Consider the following 10,506-nt stretch of genomic DNA (forward strand, 5'->3'; position numbering starts at 1 on the left):
TACCGAATCCCATCAGTGAAGAGGGCATCGGTGCAGAAAATCAAATCGTACTGAAAGAAGACATAATTGAGAGATCAGATGATGAATGCTATAATTCATCGAAAAAGGATGGTAGTATATGGCTTGTGATTGACGTGGGAGCAATAAATGGTATAATCATCAGAGAACATTGAGAAACTACAGCAACATTTCAAAGACATGCGCTAATTAACTAGTCTGTACGTAACGAGCAGCTTTTGGCAGCTGGAATTTGAGACTAGCTGTCGCAAATACACGGCATTTCTCTTTCATAGGCGGTGCTCCCAATTAAAGTGCTGCCATTCGGATTAAATGTGTCAGCTTTGGCGCTTATATGCGCATCAGAACAATTGCTGGAAGAAGAAGTATTACGAAAAGTGAGAATTATGTTGATGGTATCCTTGTGTCAACAGTGACATGGCAACAACATTTGTTTACCATAGAGGAAGTATTACGATTCATAAACGTAGGAAACTTAGATAAATCGAAGTTTTTAGGACATATAATCTCAACAAGAAGAACTGAAATAGAGCCACTGAAATTTTTTGCTGTGTAAAATTTTCAATCACTGAAACTCTAGAGCCAACGGCCTTGCCACAGTGATAACACCGGTTCCCGTCTGATCACCGAAGTTAAGCGCTGTCGGCATGGGCTAGCACTTGGATGGGTGACCAGCCGGTCTGCCGAGCGCTGTTGGTAAGCGGGGTGCACTCAGCTCATGTGAGGGAAACTGAGAAGCTACTTGATTGAGAAGTATCGGCTCCGGTCTCGGAAAATGACACTTCCAATGAACACTATGTTTCGCATGGTGCATGGTAATGTCTGTCCCAAGAGACACTGGGCATGTGTGAGGTACACGATATCAGTTATTATTTCACAGATAAGGCAGGAACTATAAGAATTATTTTGTATTCTTCTAAGCGCAAGAGCATAGTACAGCTATGGGGGTTGAGTTGTTGTTGGGGGGGGGGGGGAGGAGACCAGACAGCGGGGTCATCGGTCTCATCGGATTAGGGAAGGACGGGGAAGAAAGTCGGCCGTGCCCTTTCAAAGGAACCATCCCGGCATTTGCCTGGAGCGATTTATGGAAATCACGGAAAACCTAAATCAGGATGGCCGGACGCGGGATTAAACCGTCGTCCTCCCGAATGCGAGTCCAGTGTGCTAGCCACTGCGCCACCTCGCTCGGTGACAGCTACGAAAAATGTTCTGACACACATGGATCAACCTGCTCGCGTTATGTTGCGATCACAGAGCTGTTACCATCTGTCTTGGTGTAGAATAAAATCCACGAGCGTGACATCGCCGTGGTGTCTGGGACGAGACAGCGAGCCAGCAAGCCGCTCGGGGTAGCCGCGCGGTCCAGGCGTCTTGTCACGGTCCGCGTGGCTCCTCCCGTCGGAGGTTCGAGTCCATCCTCGGGCATGAGTGCGTGTGTTGTCGTTAGCGTAAGTTAGTTAAGTTACAATAAGTAATGCGTAATCTTAGGGACCGATGACCTCAGTAGTTTGGTTTCATAAGACCTTACCACAAATTTCCAAATTTTTCCGAGTCATTAACGCTTCGCGGGCAACGTGATATCAAATAATGTCTCGCGAACAAGGTCAGATGATCCACAGGACCCTTTAATTTGAAGTTCCTATAGCCACCCTCAGAGCCATTTACATTAAAAGTTTTACATTTGTAGTGTTAGGAACCAGAATTACGATAATTAATAAAAAGAAGAACAATTACTGTTATTATTATTATTAAAGTGAACTCTAAAAGTGGTAAGGATATCAGTCCTTTGAAAAAAATATAAAACTATCAACATGGATGCAATGCTGTACAACGTATGTAATGTACGTTTTTGCACTATATTCCGTTTGCTTGCCAGTAGTTTGTCAGTACGTGCCACTTACTTAATTCGTAGTCATTAACAGATTTACAATGGTTTTTGTAGTACAGAAATATACAGGGTGATTCACGAAGATATCTAAATATTTTAATATGTTATTCTAAAACTAAAACTAAAGAAAATAGTTCACATAAACATAGATCCGCAAATTTTTAGTTACGGAGCTACCGCTAATAAGCGATTTTGCCAGAAATTTAGCAACTTCGCTGATATGAAGCCATCGCAAAACAATATGAGATTAAAGTAAAGCACAATTTCCACTTATATGTTGTTGTTGATCTTGTGAATCTACTAAAACATGTCCCAGACATGAATCTGCAGTAGTTTTCCAGAACATCCAGAGAAGCAAAGAAGTAATTTTGCAAAATTTGTAATTTATTAACTATTTGGCCCAATTTATTTTTTAAATTCCAGACAATTGCATCCATAGTATCCTCATCATCGTCTTCACGTATCGAGCGGTCTTACTGATTATGAACGCTAGGTAGAGAACCTGTCTCCCGTAACATCCGAAATACTCCACTAATGGTTCGTGCATTAGGAATCTTCCGAGTTGGATAACGGTACGCGATATTCGTTAACTGCAGTCATAACATTACCATCACATTTGTCATAAATAAACTTCGTATCGGCGTATTCCTCCGTCGTAAATTTGAAAGACATCCCTATTTCATAAATAATCTACAAACTACAACAATTAGTAAGTGGTTTCACCTAAATATAATGTTGTTATTATGTTCTTTCACTGACAACACAGAAAACTAATTCGTTTCAACATTAGGAAAATATTGAAACTACTCACTAACGGTTGCCAACAATGACGTAAACGTTTCTACATTCTTAATGGAAAGTAAACAAATTTACTAATATAATAATCTTTGCTTCTCTGGATGGTCTGGAAAATTACTGCAGATACACGTTTGGGACATGTTTTACTAGATTCACCAGATCAATAACAACAAAATTAATGGAAATCATGCTTTACTCTAACCTTGTACAGTTTTGCGATGGCTTCATATTAGCAAAGTTGCTAAATTTCAGTCAAAATCTTTTACTAGCCGGAACTTCGTAAGTAAACATTTGCGGACCTATGTTTATATGAACTTTTCCCTTTAGTTTTACTTGTAGAATAACATATTAAAATATTTGCATTTCCTCATGAATCACTCTATATAGGGGTCATGTGGTGATCATAAGGTGCAAGTGTAGTGAACGATGCAGAGGTTTCTTAGTTATTCACGATAGGAACTGAAAGAAAATAAAGTAAATTTTCTTGTACTTTCTAACATTAAACGATAGCTTAATACTCGAGTGGTCGCTTGGGACGATTGAATCAACCAGAGTTCGTTAAAAATTACTGGGTATAAAGCCCACCTAATATGCAAAAACACTGTCTTTTTTCAGAACTTTTGTGCCATCCTCAGTGGGTTTTCTTTATCTAAATCTGTGACATTTTAATCTATGTAAATGAAGTCTAACAACCATTGCCCGTCCTTTGTGTTGGGAATATAATTCTTTGTTGAACACAAAACAATTTTGTGTTGTTATAGTCCTGAATATGGTTGTCATTACCCCATACGTTAATTTTACATTATAGGGCTATGCAGGAGCCTCTGCACATTATTGTGTGCTGGTAGCTTGTCATCTGCAACTAAATTATGTTAATGTGAATGTGGATGGTGAGCTTACTCATCCCTTTATATCTAAACGTAATTTTGTTGTGCTAAGACATTTCGCGACTGTATTTGCGATTATTTACATTTAGTTCTCGCAAATATTTTTTCATCTGCATTCTCTTAAAGTTGTTGTGAAGCACACAGGGCCAGTTTAAGGCCCAAGAAGCAGCCGTTTGGGACGCCCAAGCATACGACTTGTACATAGTGCGTATCTCGATTAGCAGCGAAAACTGACACGTGAGAACGTAAATTAGGGAGAAGGGGAGAGGGGATGCGCCAAATGATACGTCGCTTGTTGGAAAAAGTGTTCTCCAACCGGCCGTGCAAGCACACACAAACACTAGAAACATTTTGGAGATCTTCGTTTCCAAATGATACCGTTCAGACTTCGCCAAAACACGGTGTAAATGTCGTTGCTAAGTGTCCAGTCTCAACTGGCGTTAACTTATTCTCAAGCGAGTTTGGTGCCAAACTTGAATTTTGTTTACCTCCCTCGATCTCTCTCTCTCTCTCTTTCCCTCCCCCCCCCCTCCCCCCCCCGTCTCATTTTCTGTGCACGTGTGTGTGTGTGTGTGTGTGTGTGTGTGTTTGTGTTTAGCTGCTTGTGTCGTCTTTTCTGTAGAGCTCCTTTACTTGTTGAACAGTATATCTTTGCATAGTGTAGCTCTATCGTTTACAATTTTTTTGCTTCTGCTAATGCCCTCTGTATGTATAAGTTTTCTTCTGTTGTAAATTTATGGCGTAGGCTGTGGTTGGACTGTAGTATTTTTAAACCTTTTTAGTTGGTTACTGGTTGTGATCTATAAGGTGGTCAGCAATGTGCTATGAGGTGGTCTGAATCTCTTGTTTCAAAGTTCCTGCGTGTTTGCCGTGTGTATGCTGACTGATAACTTACTGTTGCTTGTGAGTTCATAAAAGCCTGACCTGTTGAATTTATCTGTGGGTGTTTCCCATGTTATGAGCTTTTCCTGTGCTGCGTGTCCTGACTCCGCTTGCATGTGGTCATTGTCTGTGTCTTGTGTTCTGTGTTGTTGTGCAAGATCTTGTGTGCATGTGATTTCCTCATTCCTCTTCTGTTTACACATCTGTTGGTTTAGTTTCTCAGTCACATGCATATCATAACCATGTTCTATTACTATTTTTATTTTTAGTGTTTAGCTCTGGTGCGTAATTCAGTTTGCATATGGGTGTTGTGTTTAATCTACGGCGCATGAAACTGAAGCTTGCTTTTTTTTGTGAGCCATGGGATGGTTTGATAGGGTGTGCTCATGTTAGTTCTCTGAGTATTGTGAAGTCATGAGTGTTATCTATTTTTTGGAGGATGAGATACAGAAAATTTTGTGTATTGACTGTTCCTGTTTCTAACATTAAGTGCATTTTTTTACGTAAATTGTTTATTTCACTGTCTAGCTATTTTATATGGGTATGTGGTTCATCGATCTGGCATATTTATGGCACTGACATAATGTACTGATATGTAACTTTGTATTTTTCGAGTTTTATTATGTGCCTGAAGATATTGTTCTCTAGGTTGTTTATGAATATGATGACAAGGGGCCACTAAGCAGTGATCCCATTGCCACTCGTTTGTGTTGGGAATAAAATTCTTTGTTGAACACAAAGCAATTTTGTTTTGTTGTAGTCCTGAATATGGTTGTTATTTCATTAATGTGTGTGTCTGGTGTGTTGCCTTGTTGTTTCAGTCCATGTGTGATGATATGATTGTTTTGTCTATTGGAATCCAAGTGTGCATTGATATAATGTCAAACGATATAAGACTTGCTGTGTCTGGTATTCAATGGTATTCAACGTCCTCGATTTTATCTATTAATTCCTGTGATTTTTTCCAGGAACCTATTGCTTCCAAAGGGGTTGTTTTCTTTACTATTGTGTGTGTGTGTGTGTGTGTGTGTGTGTGTGTGTGTGCGTGTGTGTATGTGCGCGCGCGCAGCGCGCTTTGGGTTAGGTAACAGGATGGGTCATTTCTGAAGTTAAGGACTGGTCTTATTCGTGTAATTTGTTTGTGCACTGTCGGTAGGGAATTTAGAGCGATGCTTTAGGATTTTTCTGTGTTACTCTTTTTTCTGGTCTTTTGTGAACGTATTTTTAATGTTTTCCAGTTTTTGTTGGATGTTTCTTTGCTGCCTTTCTGTTGGGTCACTGGTCAGTTTGGTGGTGTTGTTGTCCTTCAGAAAAATCTAGTGTTTTTTCTGCTTGTTCGTTTTCATCATTGTTCATCATTACATCGCTTTTGTCTGCCTTTGTTAGTGTGGCACTGTGCTGTTTTTGTTTCAAAAAATGGTTCAAATGGCTCTGAGCACTATGGGACTTCACTGCTGAGGTCATCAGTCCCCTAGAACTAAGAACTACTTAAACCTAACTAACCTAAGGACATCACACACATCCATGCCCGTAGCAGAATTCCAACCTGCGACCGTAGCGGTCGCGCGGTTACAGGCTGTAGCGCCTAGAACCGCTTGGCCACATTGGCCGGCGTTTTTGTTTCAGTTTCAGCTTCTCGGATGTGATTTTGTCGTGTGTTCTGTTACTGCAGATTATGATGGATTTGTGTGTTTAGATTATCCGTCTTATCTCTGCAGCTACAAATTCTGTTGTTAAGTCTGCATTAAAATTTGGTGCTCTGAGTCTGTCTTATTCCTTCCTAATCTGTTCAGATTTCTGTGATAAGGTGTTTTATTATTTTGTGTTATGTGTGTCTTAAGGTTTGATTTGGTCCTTATTCAAGTAAGTATTTCTCTTGATTGGTGAGATTTTTGTCAGATAGGTTGGTTATTTTGTCATGGAAATGAAATACACTACTGGCTATTAAAATTGCTACACCAAGAAGATGACGTACTACAGACGCGAAATTTAACCGACAGGAAGAAGATGCTTTGATACGCAAATGATTAGCTTTTCAGAGCATTTGCACAAGGTTAGCACCGGTGGCGTCACCTACAACGTGCTGACATGAGGAAAGTTTCCAACCGATTTCTCATACACAAACAGCAGTTGACCGGCATTGCCTGGCGAGACGTTGTTGTGATGCCTCGTATATGGAGGAGAAATGTGTACCATCACGTTTCCGACTTTGATAAAGGTCGGATTGTAGCCTATTGCGATTGCGGTTTATCGTATCGCGACATTGCTGCTCACGTTGGTCCAGATCCAATAACTGTTAGCAGAAAATGGAATCGGTGGGTTCAGGAGGGTAATACGGAACGCCGTACTCGATCCCAACGGCCTCGTATCACTAGCAGTCGAGATGACAGGCATCTTATCCACATGGCTGTAACTGATGGTGCAGCCACGTCTCGATCCCTGAGTCAATAGATGGGGACGTTTGCAAAACAACAACCATCTGCACGAACAGTTCAAGGGCGTTTGAAGAAGCATGCACTTTCAGCTCGGAGACCATGGTTGCGCTTACCGTTGACGCTGCATCACAGACAGGAGCGCCTGCGCTGGTGTACACAACGACGAACCTGGGTGCACGAATGGCTAAACGTCATTTTTTCGGATGAATCCATGTTCTGTTTACAGCATCATGATGGTCGCTTCCGTGTTTGGTGACATCGCGGTGAACGCACATTGGAAGCGTGTATTCGTCATCGCCATACTGGCGTATTACCCAGCATGAAAGTATGGGGTGCCATTGGCTACACGTCTCGGTCACCTCTTGTTCGCATTGGCGGCACTTTGAACAGTGGACGTTACATTTCAGATGTGTTACGACCCGTGGCTCTACTCTTATTCGATTCCTGCGAAACCCTACATTTCAGCAGGATAATGCACGACCTCATGTTGCAGGTCCTGTACGGGCCTTTCTGGATACAGAAAATGTTCGACAGCTGCCCTGGCCAGCACATTCTCCATTTCTCTCACCAATTGAAAATGTCTGGTCAATGGTGGCCGAGCAACTAGCTCGTCACAATACGCCAGTCACTACTCTTGATAACTGTGGTATCATTATGAAGTTGCATGGGCAGCTGTACCTGTACACGCCATCCAACCTCTGTTTGATTCTATGCCCAGGCGTATCAAGGCCGTTATTACGGCCAGAGGTTGTTGTTCTGGGTACTCATTTCTCAGGATCTATGCACCCAAACTGCGTGAAAATGTATCACATGTCAGTTTTAGTATAATATATTTGTCCAATGAATACCCGTTTATCATCTGCATTTCTTCTTGGCGTAGCAAATTTAATGGCCAGTAGTGTATTTGATACTGATGATTGTTTGCAGTTGGTGTACTTGTGCTGTCTACGATTCTGTTGAGTTTTTTGTTTTGTTTCACCTGTTTTTCTTGCATTACTTTTTGTATGTGTGCCTTTTATCTTCTTGTTGTTTCCTCTAAGTAAGATGATACTGCGAGTTTGTCTGCTCTGAATTCCAATTACTCATTGTTGCACGGCTGACGATTCCACCAAGTTGAACCTCTGTCATCTCCATTGTAGCAACCACATATTGGTAATTGCTGCAGCCTGTTTTTGTCCGCCTTCTGTTTGGTGTACAGAGTCAACCACATGATATGTAATGTAAGTATAATTTTTTACGTTAATTGTACCGGTTCTGGCATCTTAGTCTTGTATCACTATCATTCAGTTGTACAGGTCTGGGGTCACAGTTTCGACCATACTCTGGAGACAACAAAAGGTGCTGTCTGCTTGTAGATGATACCACATGCCTCCACCATTACTCCATCGTAATTCCCAGTTATTTTGAAGTAAGCGTGACAACAGCTATGTACTGAATTCAGAAATGCAGTGTTATGATATTAACATGTCTTTACAGCTAATAAGAAAATGTGGTATAGATGCTTTGGGAGCTTAAATGATCATCTTTGGAAGAAAGGCTGCGTTGTTCTCACGAGACACTGTTTAATGATTTAGCGAACTGTTTTGAGGGAGACTGAGTGACAGTTCCGTTGCCTTCATTATGTAACTCCTTAAGGAATCCTAAGCATGCCATAAAAAAGATCGAGGCATGTGGACAATCATCGTTCCTCGTATCATACTCAAGTGGGATGGAGATCTGGCAAAAAATGATTAATGTCGGTACGAAGTTTCCTTTGCCAAGCACTGTAGAATATATGTAGAAACACCTAAAATGGGATGCTTTTCTTCGCGGAAACAGTATGTGCTATTGAAATTATTGTGACCATTTTTTGTTCAGTCTGAGAACCAGAGTTTACAGCCTCCAGGCTTGTGATAACTGTTGGTTCAGTTTGAAAACCAGATTTTATGTCTATCATGATTCCGATTATAGTAATTATAATTGTGAGCTTCAGAACTAGTCACCTGTTGTTATATCTGGATCCAGGTATTATACAGCACATACATCCGTATATTACAGTACATTACATTATGCACACTGGTGTAGGTTCCAGTATAAAATTTCAGGGGAATTAAAAGATCGTCATAACAGAATGTACGATATCTTGTATAAAGCAGTAATAATTTTGTCAGTGTATCTACTTACTGTATCGAATGCACTTTTTTGCTGTATCTGAAAAAGCATACCACAAAAGTTAATATTTTTTATGGAAATGTGTGTAACATATACCAAACGTTATTAAGAAATACAAACAATTTTATTCTATACATTTTGCTAGCATATCTAATTTAATTAATTTGTTGGTTAATAACGCAACCAGCCATTTACTCACCAACAATTATTATAGGCACAGAGTTCACGATATCCAGCATGGATAAAATAACTTTTAATTAATTGTCAACTGGATTTCGCTATTGTGAAGACTGTAGGACATCACATGAAAAGGTAATATATTCTGATGCACGGAAATGAAATAATTGTACAACGATAGAGAATTTGTAAGGTTTAATTTAGAGAAAAATTTAATTACATCTTTAAAGAAGTTTAAAGGGTTGGCGTGAGAGTTCAGTACAGTTTTTTCATACAATGGAGCCGTGGCACATTGCAGTTATTTAACATATTGAATATATATTGCAGGAATTTTCTTTGTGTTTTAAAATTTTTCGTTCTATGAGAGACTCTATTCGTCTTAAAATAAAAATCGATGATGGCTGGAACTCTGTTCTTAAAATAGCACGTACCTCAGAAACAATTAGATGGAAAGGAAGCGTTTTTCTGGTCCTCATAATTTGTGCAATAACCGTGTCCAAAAGAATCAGTCTGTTTATTGAAAGATGTCTTTCTTCTGCTTCAGTGTCACGTATATCCAAGGTCCTCATGATGTTTACATCTTCCTCAAGGGGAGAAAATAATTTATTTACTTGGTACGTTTCTGTATTCTTAACTGTTTCCTTCTTCAACAGATTGTTAGTATTTCTCCCCGATAGCGAATGAAGAGCAAATTTTAGGTTGTTGTGCGGAATTCCAGTTTTTTTCTGAATCTCTTCAAATGTCAACTCACGATATTTATTAAAAAGTACAAGAATACACATTTGATACGTAGTAGCAGTTACGATACAAGTTCTCTCATTAAGACTCGCCGGTGTTTGCAGGATCTGTTTGTCAGACTTTGACGGAAGAAACGGAACGCTAGATTTTCCCATAGGGGTTGGTGTTTCGGGGTTATCGTAAACAGTGGGATGGTACGATAAGTGGACATTTTTACTAAAGTGAGAAATAATCTCGCATGTTCCAAACTGTGGCAGCAGTACAAGACGTCGTCCTTTCATAAACGCTTCATAAAATTTTTTAAATAGCCCGTACGCATTATGTACTCTGCATGGAATTATGCAGCTTTCGCCTTTAGGAGGAAAGGGCTAATATGCTTGTGTAAGTACACGTACATGGATCTCAGGACAGTTTAATTTCTTTTTCAGATGCCATTTATATTCATTAAAATTTTCTTTCAGTCTGGCTGATACAAACATGTCTTTCACCATACCTTTCATTCCACAAGTAAGCGTGTAGCACTCGCTCATCA

General features: G+C 40.0%; 1 pseudogene; it reads left to right on the top strand.

Annotated features, from left to right (window-relative positions):
• The first annotated feature begins 599 nt into the window (after nucleotides 1-599).
• On the top strand, nucleotides 600-717 carry LOC124555051 (annotated as a pseudogene).
• The last annotated feature ends 9,789 nt before the right edge of the window (nucleotides 718-10,506 follow it).

This window comes from Schistocerca americana, chromosome 1, assembly GCF_021461395.2.
Source record: "Schistocerca americana isolate TAMUIC-IGC-003095 chromosome 1, iqSchAmer2.1, whole genome shotgun sequence".
Classification (NCBI taxonomy): domain Eukaryota; kingdom Metazoa; phylum Arthropoda; class Insecta; order Orthoptera; family Acrididae; genus Schistocerca; species Schistocerca americana.